The 11,427-nt window shown below is 47.1% G+C and overlaps 1 non-coding gene across 1 annotated transcript; it reads right to left on the reverse strand.

The window, feature by feature from the left end:
• Window positions 1-8,160: 8,160 nt before the first annotated feature.
• TRNAC-ACA lies at window positions 8,161-8,233 on the reverse strand. The gene has a single exon. It is a non-coding gene; the product is annotated as a tRNA-Cys (tRNA).
• Between the last annotated feature and the right edge of the window lie 3,194 nt (window positions 8,234-11,427).

The following is an 11,427-nucleotide window of genomic DNA, read 5'->3' on the forward strand; positions in this document are numbered from 1 at the left end:
CAGTACAGGGGACGTGGGTTCCATCCCTGGTCTGGGAACTAAGATCCCACACACCTTGGGCAACTCAGCCCACAGGCCACAACTAGAGAAAGCCCAGGCGCCACAACTAGGGAAAGCCCAGGCACCTCAACGAAGAGAGACCACATGCAACCAGAAGAAGAAAAAGAGATTGGCCTGAGTGGAAGAAATCATCTTCCAAATGTTAATAGCAACATCTTTCTGCAAGCGTACGCACAGAACTTGGCTCACCCATAATGCCTATAAATTTGTTCTATCAGCCTGGTTCTGCCTGTGTATACTCACAGTTTCAGGAAACTGGACAGAGCATCTCCAAAGTGCTGAAGAAGTCCCAGCTGGTGAGCACAGAGGTAAGCAAGCAGCCTGGGACAATGCAAAGAAGCTTTGCAGAAGGCAAGGGTCTTTTCTTTTTCTTGACTTTTTATTTTGTACCGGGATATCGCCGATTAACAAGCAATGTTGATGGTCTCAGGTGAACAGTGAAGGGACTCAGCCACACATACACACGTGTCCATTCTCCCCCAGCCTCCCCTCCCATCCAGGCTGCCACATACCATTGAGCAGAGTTCCCTGGGATCTACAGGAGGTCCCTGTTGGTTAGCCATTTTAAATAGAGCAGTGTGTCCACCCCAGACTCCCTAACTATCACTTAGAGGGCAAGATCTTGAGTTAAGTTTTGAAGAGGGGAAAAACAATCCGTCAGCAAGAGAGTTGAGAGAAAAGAGACTTTGGCAGAAATTAAAAGACTTGGATTTTCAGCGGGGTAGTGGCGTGGGAAAAGGTTGGAAGTACAACTCGGCCTGGAGTGTGGGCACGTGTTCCAGACCTCCCAGCAGCTGTACTGCAGAAGCCTGTCAGGGCAAGACGGTGCGGGGGAGTGTGATCACTCTAGGAAGCATATTAAGGGTGCAGGGGGTTTGGACTTGACTTTGGAGAGCATCAAAAAACCACGGAGGTTTTCAGAACTTCCGTTTTAAACAAATCACGTTGACAACAGATTGGAGAATGGACGTGGCTAGATGGGCGTGATCGTTTTTGGAGGGTTTTTTCAGCCATGCAGCACGTGGGATCTTAGTTCTCCCACCAAGGATGGAACCTGAGACCCCCTACAATGGAAGCTCATAGTCCTAACCACTGGACCACCAGGGAAGTCTCATGGATGGGTGCAATAGTTGAGGCAAAAGGTGACGAGGTGACTGGGGAATGTCGACAGGAGTAGGAGTAGAAAGTCAGATTTGAGAAGCGTGTCTAAGAGGAATGAACAAGTGTGTGCTATGAATAATCTTCCAGTAAAATCTCCTGTGACTCATGAGACTGGAGCTTGGGAGAGGGGAATGAACAGGGATGACGCTGGGGCTCCGGCCAAAGAGACTGCCTAGGTGGTGACAGCATCATCCAAGTGGGAGAGGAGGCAGGGGGAAGCCAGGCTGGTTGAAGGAAGAACAATGTCTTCCCTCTGGGGCACACGGAGTTGGAAGTACATGGACCTCAGGTGCAGAGAACAGGGAGAAGTCACCCCCCACCCACCCCGAGACACAGAGGTTGATCAAAGCTATGGAAATGGATGGAATCATCCAAGGAAGGCACACACAGAGAGAAGAGGAAAGACATCCATCCTCTTCTCTACTGCAAAGCAGAAAGGAGAGAGACAGAGCAGGATCTGGAGGCAAGACAGTGGAGGGGGTGGGAGATTATTTCAGGTTTAAAAGAACTGGACTTTTCCACCGGCTAACTGCAAGGAGCTAAAGGAAAGAGAGCAATAGAATATTCAGAAAAGAGAGCTGGAACCTTAAGGACACGGAGAGGGTGAAGGTCACAGATGAGGCAGAAGGGTCTGAGACGTGGAGCCCAGGCAGCAGAGAGTCCAGCCTCAGAGGCGGGGACATGCCCTTTCTCTCAGCAAAAGGCACAGATGGGTAACGAGCAATAGCAGGGGAAAGCCAGCTTTGAAAGTAGGGCACTGCGTGGCTATCCCAATGGACACTAGATTCTCTAAGAAAAGTGAGAGTCGCTCAGTCGTGTCTGACTCTTTGCGACCCTACAGACTATACAGTCCAATGAATTCTCCAGGCCAGAATACTGGAGTGGGTAGCCGTTCCCTTCTCCAGGGGATCTTCCCAACCCAGGGATCAAACCCAGGTCTCCCGCATTGCAGGCGGATTCTTTACCAGCTGATCTACTGGGGAAGCCCTCTCTTTTAGAGGGAGATGATAAAATCGACAGTGAGGGCAGGGCTGGTGAGGGGAATAGCTTTGAGGGAAGCGGGGAGGTTTTAGAATAGCAATCTTGTAATAAACAAGAGGAAGCCAAGTGGGAATGGCAGGTGGGGGAGGCATCAGCGTGGGGGTGAGGACCACATTTGGTTTCTGAGGTGGCTCAGACGGTAAAGAATTTGCCTGCCCACGCAGGAGAGGCAGCTTCAATCGCTGGGTCAGGAAGATCCCCTAGAGAAGGAAATAGCAACCCACTCTAGTACTCTTGCCCAGAGAATCCCAGGGACAGAGGAGTCTGGCGGGCTGTAGTCCGTGAGGTCACAAAGGGTCGGACATGACTGGGCACGAGCTTGAAGACCACATTTACGAAGCATGTCCTCTGTGTAAGCAGGATGCTAACTGACATGTGAGATTTGCTGCACCCGTGGAGAGGCTGGAGATCTTTACGAGCTTGAAAACACGGTTACACTCCGTGGTCTCATTGCTTCATCACTAATCATCTTCGAGGTCCTTGGGAAAGGAGGCTAGGAGGATGGTGACGGTGACGGTGATGATCGGAGATCACCCCTCCTTGCTTCTTCCGTGTTTGCTGCTGCAAACAAAGACGATGATTGCAGCTGTGACTTGCTCTGTGTAGGTGGGGGGAGGGGGGCTATTTCCTTCACACCTTCCTGCTATCACATTGATCTTCACTTCTTCCTCCTCTACCCTCTGCTCCACCCAGGTCCCATCAACTGGGGATGTGATTGCCAAGAAAAAGGGCTGAAAGTGCCCCATCAATGATCAGGAGGAAGCGGGGGACTCAGAACATTTGGGGTTTTGGAGGGGTGTTGAACAGTCAATAATAATATCTAACACTTATCAATCACAAACCCTGGCCTACACATTCTGTGTGTATTAACCTGCTTATTCCTTGTAATAACCTCATGAGATGAGGCAGCCTAGCCCCCATGAAATAGATACTACCATTACCCTACCAATTTTACAGATGGAAAAACTGAGGCACAGAGTTTTGCCTAAGGTCACACAGCACAGGCTGTGAGTAACAGAAATCAAATCCAGGCAGCCTGGCTTCAGCCTCTGCTTTTGATCAGCACACCCTACTACCTTCCTGTCAGAGAGCTAAATATAAGAAAACCTGAGACTGACTTTCAGAAAAGACCTCAGAAATCATCTATTCCAATCCTCCCAGGTCAAGTGGGAATCCTTCTGCAGCTCAGACAAGCTCAGCCTTGCCCAGCAGCCTGTTCCACGGCTGCTCAGCTCTCACTGGAGCAAATCCTGCCAAAATCCTACCGCTCTGGGCCTACCACCACCCTTGGCAAGTCCAGAGAGAACGGTATAAAGGTAGTGAGCCTCCCAACCCCCTGGCCTATGCAAGTCATCACTCACCCTGGACAAGCCAGAGAAGGACTATTTCCTAAGCTAAAGAGACCAGCAGAAACCTACACTGTGGCGCTTTATTTTTTTGTTTCTTTTGGCCACATGCTGCAGCTTGTAGGATCCTTCTTCCCTGACCAGGGATTGAACCCGTGCCCTCAGCAGTGGAAACGCTGAGTTCTAACCACTAGACCATCAGGGAAGTCTTCAGCCTACAGTGTTTTATACGTGGCCTTGGCAGGAAATAGAGTGGAGACTGGCTCTCAGATAAGCTGGATCTCTGATGCCTAAGAGCATTTGCCTTCGGCTTAAACCACCGCGAGGAGGACACTTATCCTGACCCTTGAGTGTGAGTGTTAGTCACTCAGTCATGTCCGACTCTTTGCGACCCCATGGGCTATAGCCTGCCAGGCTCCTCTCTCGATGGGGATTCTCCAGGCCGGAATACTGGAGTGCCCAGCCATTCCCTCCTCCAGGGGATCTTCCCGACCCAGGCAGTGAAGCCTGGTCTCCTGCATTGCAGGTGGATTCTTTACCGTTTGAGCCACCAGGGAAGTCCTGACCCTTGGGGCATGCTAATGTCAAATCTGAAAATGTTATGTAGCTCAACATTTGTTTAGTTTCAGAGATGGATACAAAAATAGACATCCTCTTTATAGCTCAGCTCTCCAGTCAATAATTCATCATTCCCTTCTGAAAGTGAAGACGGACTTCAGAAAAGCCTTCCCCTCCCCTCGTTAATGAAGCATAGGCTTCTCCTCCTGAGTTTTTCTTCGGGGCAGGAGCCTGACTCTCAGTGCCCTTCAAAGCTTGGCCTTTTGTCAGCTTCCTCTCGGGCCCTGGAAAAGCTCAGCGGGCCTGTTCCCATTTCTCTCGCCCACCATATGGGCTGCACTCACCTGAGGAGAGGGAGGCCGTTTGGTCAGACAGACAGCGACAAGGCGTCTCGGGAACGGAGGCCCGGGCCACAGGCTGAGCCGCCAGCCTCTGCAGGCGCGGACAACAGCCTGGAATGACCCTCCGGACACCACGGCCATCCTTCCAAGAACCCACGTGTGAGGTGATAACCATTGGCACGCTGCCACTTCACACTCCTGGGTGTATGTGCAGAGGGATGGGGGCTGGAGAACAAGCAAGCAGAGACAGGACTGAAAACTCAGGAAACAGTAAATAAAATCGAAAGCGTGGGCCAAATCTTTTCACGCTGAAGGAGATAAACATATGGAATAGGTTATTGGAACCAGCAGCTAAATCACAAGGCACAAATGAGTTCAACAGATATCTGCTTTGTTTGCCTGAAGACGAAAGAACCAAAGAGAAATTGGATAAGAAGGAAGTAAGTAGGAGTGTGTCTCCTCCCTATCATTCATGAATTCCACACAAATTTTGTTGAGCAACTACTAGATATCAGACCCTGAGCTAGTTCCCAAGGATGTAAAGATGGATAAAATATGGTCCCTGCTCTTAAATTTCTTACAGACAAGTGTCTTGATTCCTTAAAGCTTTTATGGTTTCAGAGCCGTACTAAAATTTCATCAGAATAAGTGTTTTAAGCATCTCAAGACATGTAGGCTTGGCTAATAAAATTAAATTCTATCTCTTTGAATCCACATTTTGATGCATCATTTTCAAGCCAAGGTCACTCCCACTCTTGGATGGAAGAGACCCAAAGTTCATAGTAGTGGGAGTTCTTTAGTTGGTTTCATGTGGTAGGACTTAGATGTTCATGCTATAGTAGAAACAGCCCAGGCTTTGCAGCCAGGGGGAATCCAGACTCAGCCATCAACTGGCCATGAGAACTGAATCAAAGTATAAGCGTCAGCATTTAAAAATTTGACTGTTGGGAGACAATTCACATGGACCTGCAGGAAAGAAAAACTGCAACAAGTTAGTGAAGTGAAAAGTCGCTCAGCCGTGTCCGACTCTTTGCGACCCCATGGACTATACAGTCCATGGAATTCTCCAGGCCAGAATACTGGAGTGGGTAGCCTTTCCCTTCTCCAAGGGATCTTCCCAACCCAGGGATTGAACCCAGGTCTCCCACATTGCGGGCGGATTCTTTACCAGCTGAGCCACAAGGGAAGCCCAACAAGTTAGTTAAATTAGATACAAAACTGGGTAGTGCCCTAGTGGTAAACAGAACTACAACTTCCAGGATTGTCTTTTATAACAGGAAGAATTCATTTACATATTTACTGTACAAAAATAAGTCACAAAAAGTGGATACAGGTATACATATCACTGATTCACTGTGCTGTACCCCTGAAACTATACAACACTGTAAATCAACTAGACTCCAATTTAAAAAAAAATTTTAAGTTGCAATTTAGCAGTCTAAAAATTAACAGATTGGACTCTGTCGTTTAACCGGGTCTGGGACCTGAGCTTAGCAAATGTTCAAAGGTAGCTTCCCTTAAAGAATGCTGTCATCTTTCGGTGAGCCTGTGAGTGCTTTTAATGATACTGGAAACTCATGACGGCAGTCATCCTTTTGCTTATTTCGAGGTTTTTTCAGATTATTTTTTCTTACCAAGTAATCTAAGCTCCCAGAGTTCAGTGTCTTCATCTATAAAACAGAGAAATTAACACCCAGCTTTAAGGGCAGCTATATGGAGGAAAAATGGTACATAAAAAAGGTCTGGCGCAGGGTAGGTGCTAAACTAAAAGTAACTGTTAGGAGCAGTAACCATACACTATTAAATCAGATTTCCCTAAATCTTTCTTCTCCAATGTGCCACAAAAAAATCTACTTGTGCTCTGAGGCTAGAAAAGAAAGTATGTGTGTTTGTGCATGTGTGTTTTCTCAACTTTGAAAAGTGGTTGGAAACAAAAGGTGTGAGAAGTGACTAAACCCATTTATATGAAGATGTAGTCTGGCCTCAGAAGGCAGACCATACTCACCTACAGTGTCCAGCACTGTTTTAAAGGGTCCAGAAGTATCGATCTCTAGAAAATTTGAACAAGAAGACAACAGGCATGAGCTCCAGCCTACTGTGGGGTAAGCTGTTCTTCTGGCAGAGGAAAAGCTGGTCCTTGGTACAGGAGGGAGAAATCACAAATTCTGCTGTCCCTGGAAAGTCTGTCCACAGCTGGGTTAACAGAAACTTGCCTAAACTCAGTCAAACAAGGGACTTCTCTGATGAGCCGCTGGCTAAGACTCCTGGCTCTCAATACAGGGAGCCTGGGTCTGATCCCTAGTTGGGGAGCGAGATCCCGCATGCTGCAGCTAAGACTTAATACAGCCAAATAAACAAATGTTTTTAGAAATAAAATCAGAGCTTCCCTGATCCAGGAAGATCCCACATGCCGTGGAGCAACTTAGCCCATGTGCCACAACTAGTGAGCCTGGGCTCTAGAGCTTAGGAGCCACAACTACTGAGTCACATGCCGAAACTACTGCCACAACTACTGAAGCCCGAGGACCCCAGCGCCCGTGATCTGCAGCAAGAGAAGCCGGCACAGTGAGGAACCCCACACCGCAACAAAGAGGGGCCACTACCACCCACACACACACCTCTCTGCAACCAGACAAAAGCCCACGCAGCGACTCACACCCAGCACAGCTAAACGTAAATAAATAAACTTATTTAAATAATAATAATAAGTAAACTCAGCCAAGAGAGAAAACTCAAACTGGCCATTCTGGGCACTAAAAGAGCAACATTCCATCTATGCCGCCTTCCGTCCCCAGCCACACGGAAGGACAGCGTCCCGGGTCAGCTCTGAAAACAATAGCCTTTAACCCCCAGGGTCTCCCTTTCTCCACCTCCCTGCCCCCATCATCCCACCCTCTCCACCACTCCATAGCACAACAAGACTTTGTAGGAACTGCCAGTTCTCAGCAGAAAGTCTCCGCCCACACTGGGAAAGCCAGCCCCTGCTAGTAACCTAGTATTATTCAGTGCCTGATGAGAAATGTTTGTTTTTCCATGACAGTAACATGAATAGTTCCCATGGGTGCTAATGGGACTTCCCCCACAGACACACAAAAGAGAATAGCACTTTGAGTTCAGACAGATAGAACCTTCTACAGAACTCAGACATTATCTCATTAATTGCCTTTACATCCCTATGAAGAGACTAGCGGCCAGGTACTATGATGTCTAGAATCCAGATGAAGAAATTGAGAAACATGTCATTACAGGTGACATGAAAGGAGGTATTTTTATAAAGGGAACAGACTTGAAATCCTCTGCCCGCCAAGACTTTAGAGGGCAGTGTCCTGCTCAGCATTGTAATCACTGGCCACGTGTGGCTGTTGAGCATCTGACATGGGACCAGTCCAAATGAGATGTGCTACCAGTGTCAAATGCACATCAGATTTCAAAGATCAGCCTGAAAAAGTAAAATATCTCATAACAATTTCATGCTGATTACACACAGAAATGTAATGCTATTTTTGATATATTGGTTAAAGTGAAAAGTGAAGTCACTCAGTTGTGTCCGACTCTTTGTGACCCCATGGACCGTAGCCTAACCAGGCTCTTCCTTCCATTGCAGTTTTCCAGGCAAGAACACTGGAGTGGGTTGCCATTTCCTTCTCCAGATCTTCCCTGACCCAGGGATTGAACCCGGGTCTCCTGCATTGTAGGCAGACGCTTTACCATCTGAGCCACCAGGGAAGTCATATTGGTTAAAATAAAATAATTAAAACCAATTTCATCCATTTTGTGTCTGTGTGTGTATGTGATTTCTGGGGGCTTCACAGGTGGCACTATTGGTAAAGAACCTGCCTGCCAATGCAGAGATGTAAGATCCATGGATTCAGTCCCTGGGCTGGGAAGATCCCCTGGAGGAGGGCATAGCTTACCCACTCCAGTATTCTTGCCTGGAGAATCTCATGGACAGAGGAGCCTGGTGGGCTAGAGTCCGTAGGGTCACAGAGAATGGACATGACTGCAGCGGGTTAGCACACACGCACGATTTCTGGGGTCCTACTTGGGGTCAGTGTCAATGAGAATCACCGAGGGCTTTATTTATTTATTTACTAATTTACTTTGGTCGTGAGGTATGCAGGGTCTTAGTTCCCATGCCCCCCGCAGTGGAAGCTGGGAGCCCTAACTACCAGACCATGGACCACCAGGGAATTCCCTCCATCCCTTTCTCTTAACATCTAAATGTAGCTATTAAAAAATAGCCTATTTGTAGCTTATGTTACACTTCTGTTGGCAGAGCTGACTTAGAGTTCAGTGGGCTCCTTTTTAACCTCTACAAACAGTTCCTGTTTACACAGAAGAAAAAAATGTAACCAAGAGTCTTGAGCTGTTGTCCTGCCTTGACCACTAACCAACCAGCAAACTATGTGACCTTGATTAAATTACTCTTCATTTTCATGGGCTTGGATTTCCTTCCTGATAAAATTAAAGTTTTTGACTGTTGATTCCAAGGATCTCTTCCAGTTGTGATAACTAAGTACTTTAAAATAACTCTACTTAATCCCTTCTAGATCTTGACCAAATCCCAGAAAAGTCCTCAAGTATTCATTTCAGAACAAAATGAAGAGGTATCCTCTTGCTTAAGGGTCTGTATATGTTCTATGCTAAGTCAGCTCCAGATGAAAAGACTCCTGGAATTTGTGGAAGGATATTAGACTAACTTTTAGGAATGCAAATGCACCTGAGAAATGCAAGAAAGTTTGGTTACAAGACATTCTGTGATTCAGTGATCAGACTTCTGTATCAATCAGCACAGACTGGGTTATGCTATATAACAAATAACCCCAAAATCTCTATGAATGCCTCAAACAAATATTTATTCCTTAGTCATGATATATGTTCATTTCTAGTCATTAGCAGCTTTTGTTTGTTTGTTTGTTTGCTCTGTAATCACTCAGAAACTTGGGTTAATAGAGAAGTCACCTTCCCAAATATTCAGTTGTTACTCCAGAGGAAAAGTGATACTCAAGGGTCTCATATAGACAATTATATGGTCAGCTCAGAAATGGTTCAGGTTACTTTCACTTGGTCTCATTGGCCAGAATCAGCCATGTGACCCTACTCAACTGCAAGGGGGCCAAGTGCAATCCTACTATGTGCCCAGAAAGTAAAGAGCTAGAAATGTCTGACATACATGTCTATGATCACCACTTGTCCCAAGATTGATCCTCAACTTATCCAGTCTCCGTATGTGTGTCCCAGAATGATATACATGTTGCATGCATATAGGTCCATGCAGACTGGAAGGAACCTCTTCCAGTTACTTGAGCAGCCTCAGGCCAGGCTCCAGGCCAGAGGGAGATGGGAAGTAAAATACAAAGCAAATACCAAGTCACCTTATTTCATCTTTTTCCATTGAAAAAGGAATTCCCTCTAATCATCATTCAGTTTTTTTATTTAGAAGCTGTTTATTTAAAAGCTTTCATGGTTTTAAAGACATTTGGGAGAGACATTTAAGACCTATGTGCCTGTGTTCTCATTTTTGCCAAGTTAATCCCTTTTACATAAAACCATCTTCCAAAAACCAAGAACTGTGGTTTCATGGATTTCTTTCCCAGGGATCAACAGCCCTACTGATCTGTGTTGAAGCAACCTTAAACAAACATCACCACCATCAGAAACAACCCACAAGCACTTCCACGGTGATGCTAACCACCCAGCATACATTCAGGGGCTGCTTTCAGAGGCCTCTCTGACGACGGCTCCACTCCAACCAAATCACTGCACTCTGTGCAAATGCACACTTGGGGCCTGCCCCTCGGGGCAAGGATCTCTCCCGTGGCCTCCGTCCGGAATAGGACAGCCCTGGACATTATAGGCTGGACACTGGGCTTTTTCATTCAGCTAATTTACACCACACAGGCCCTCCTGTATACTGCAGGCACATACACAAACAAACGCAGCAAGATCACCAACTAAAACACTGAACGGCTCAGCTCGGCGCACAACATTAGACAGGTACCTCTGTAAAGCGGTTCATGTGAGCCGAGAGCCAACCAATGGTGGCGAACTTTAGTGTCCTCTGAGCATCCCGCTTCCTAGGGTACAGTGTTTTGGTTCAAACAGAACCTCAGCGTGTCTCCTGACTCCTGAGTCACTGCAGTGACCTCTACGGCGGCTGCTGCCCGGGCACCAGTCCCCACGTCCAGACTGTGCTTTCCAGAGTCACTTCCTCAGCCCAGCCAGGGCTGACCCACTTTGCTGGTTAAGCAGCAGCTGCAGAGCGATCATATGTTCATATTGCTGCTGGAGGCTGCAGGGTCGGAAGCACTGCTAAAAACAAGCGTGACACTTGGCTCCCGGAAAAACTCAGGTTACCATGATGTACAACTTTGTTTTAGCTCCCTGCCTCAAATTGAGGCCAAGGTAACGTTTAACTGAAAATAGAATGGGAGCAAACATTTCCGAGCCCTTAACCGTGCTAGACCCCTTACTCAGAGCTTAAATGCATTTACTCATTGAATGCCCCCAAAAACCCTAGGAGGGCTTTCTCGAGGCTCAGTGGGTAAAGAATCCCCTACAATACGGGAGACATGGGTTCGATCCCTGGGCTGGGAAGATTCTCCTGAAGGAGGGCATGGCAACCCACTTCAGTATTCTGGAGAATTCTGTCCACGGAGAATCCGATGGACAGAGGAGCCTGGCAGGCTAGAGTCCATAGTGTCTCAAAGAGTTGGACATGACTAAAGTGACTTAGCACGCACGCACGCACGCACATCACTCTCAAAAGGATTCTGGTTTGTACAAGATTGGAAACCGCCATATAGAACTTTACCCACCTGTCTACCTTTACAGCCAGGTGAATTCAAGACTCTTGAACCAAGAAGAGATGCATTCCTGGCCTATTCCTTCATTGTCTTGTGTAGCCAGCCTCTCTGCTT

Source organism: Cervus canadensis, chromosome 28 (genome assembly GCF_019320065.1).
Source record: "Cervus canadensis isolate Bull #8, Minnesota chromosome 28, ASM1932006v1, whole genome shotgun sequence".
In the NCBI taxonomy this organism is placed as follows: Eukaryota; Metazoa; Chordata; class Mammalia; order Artiodactyla; family Cervidae; genus Cervus; species Cervus canadensis.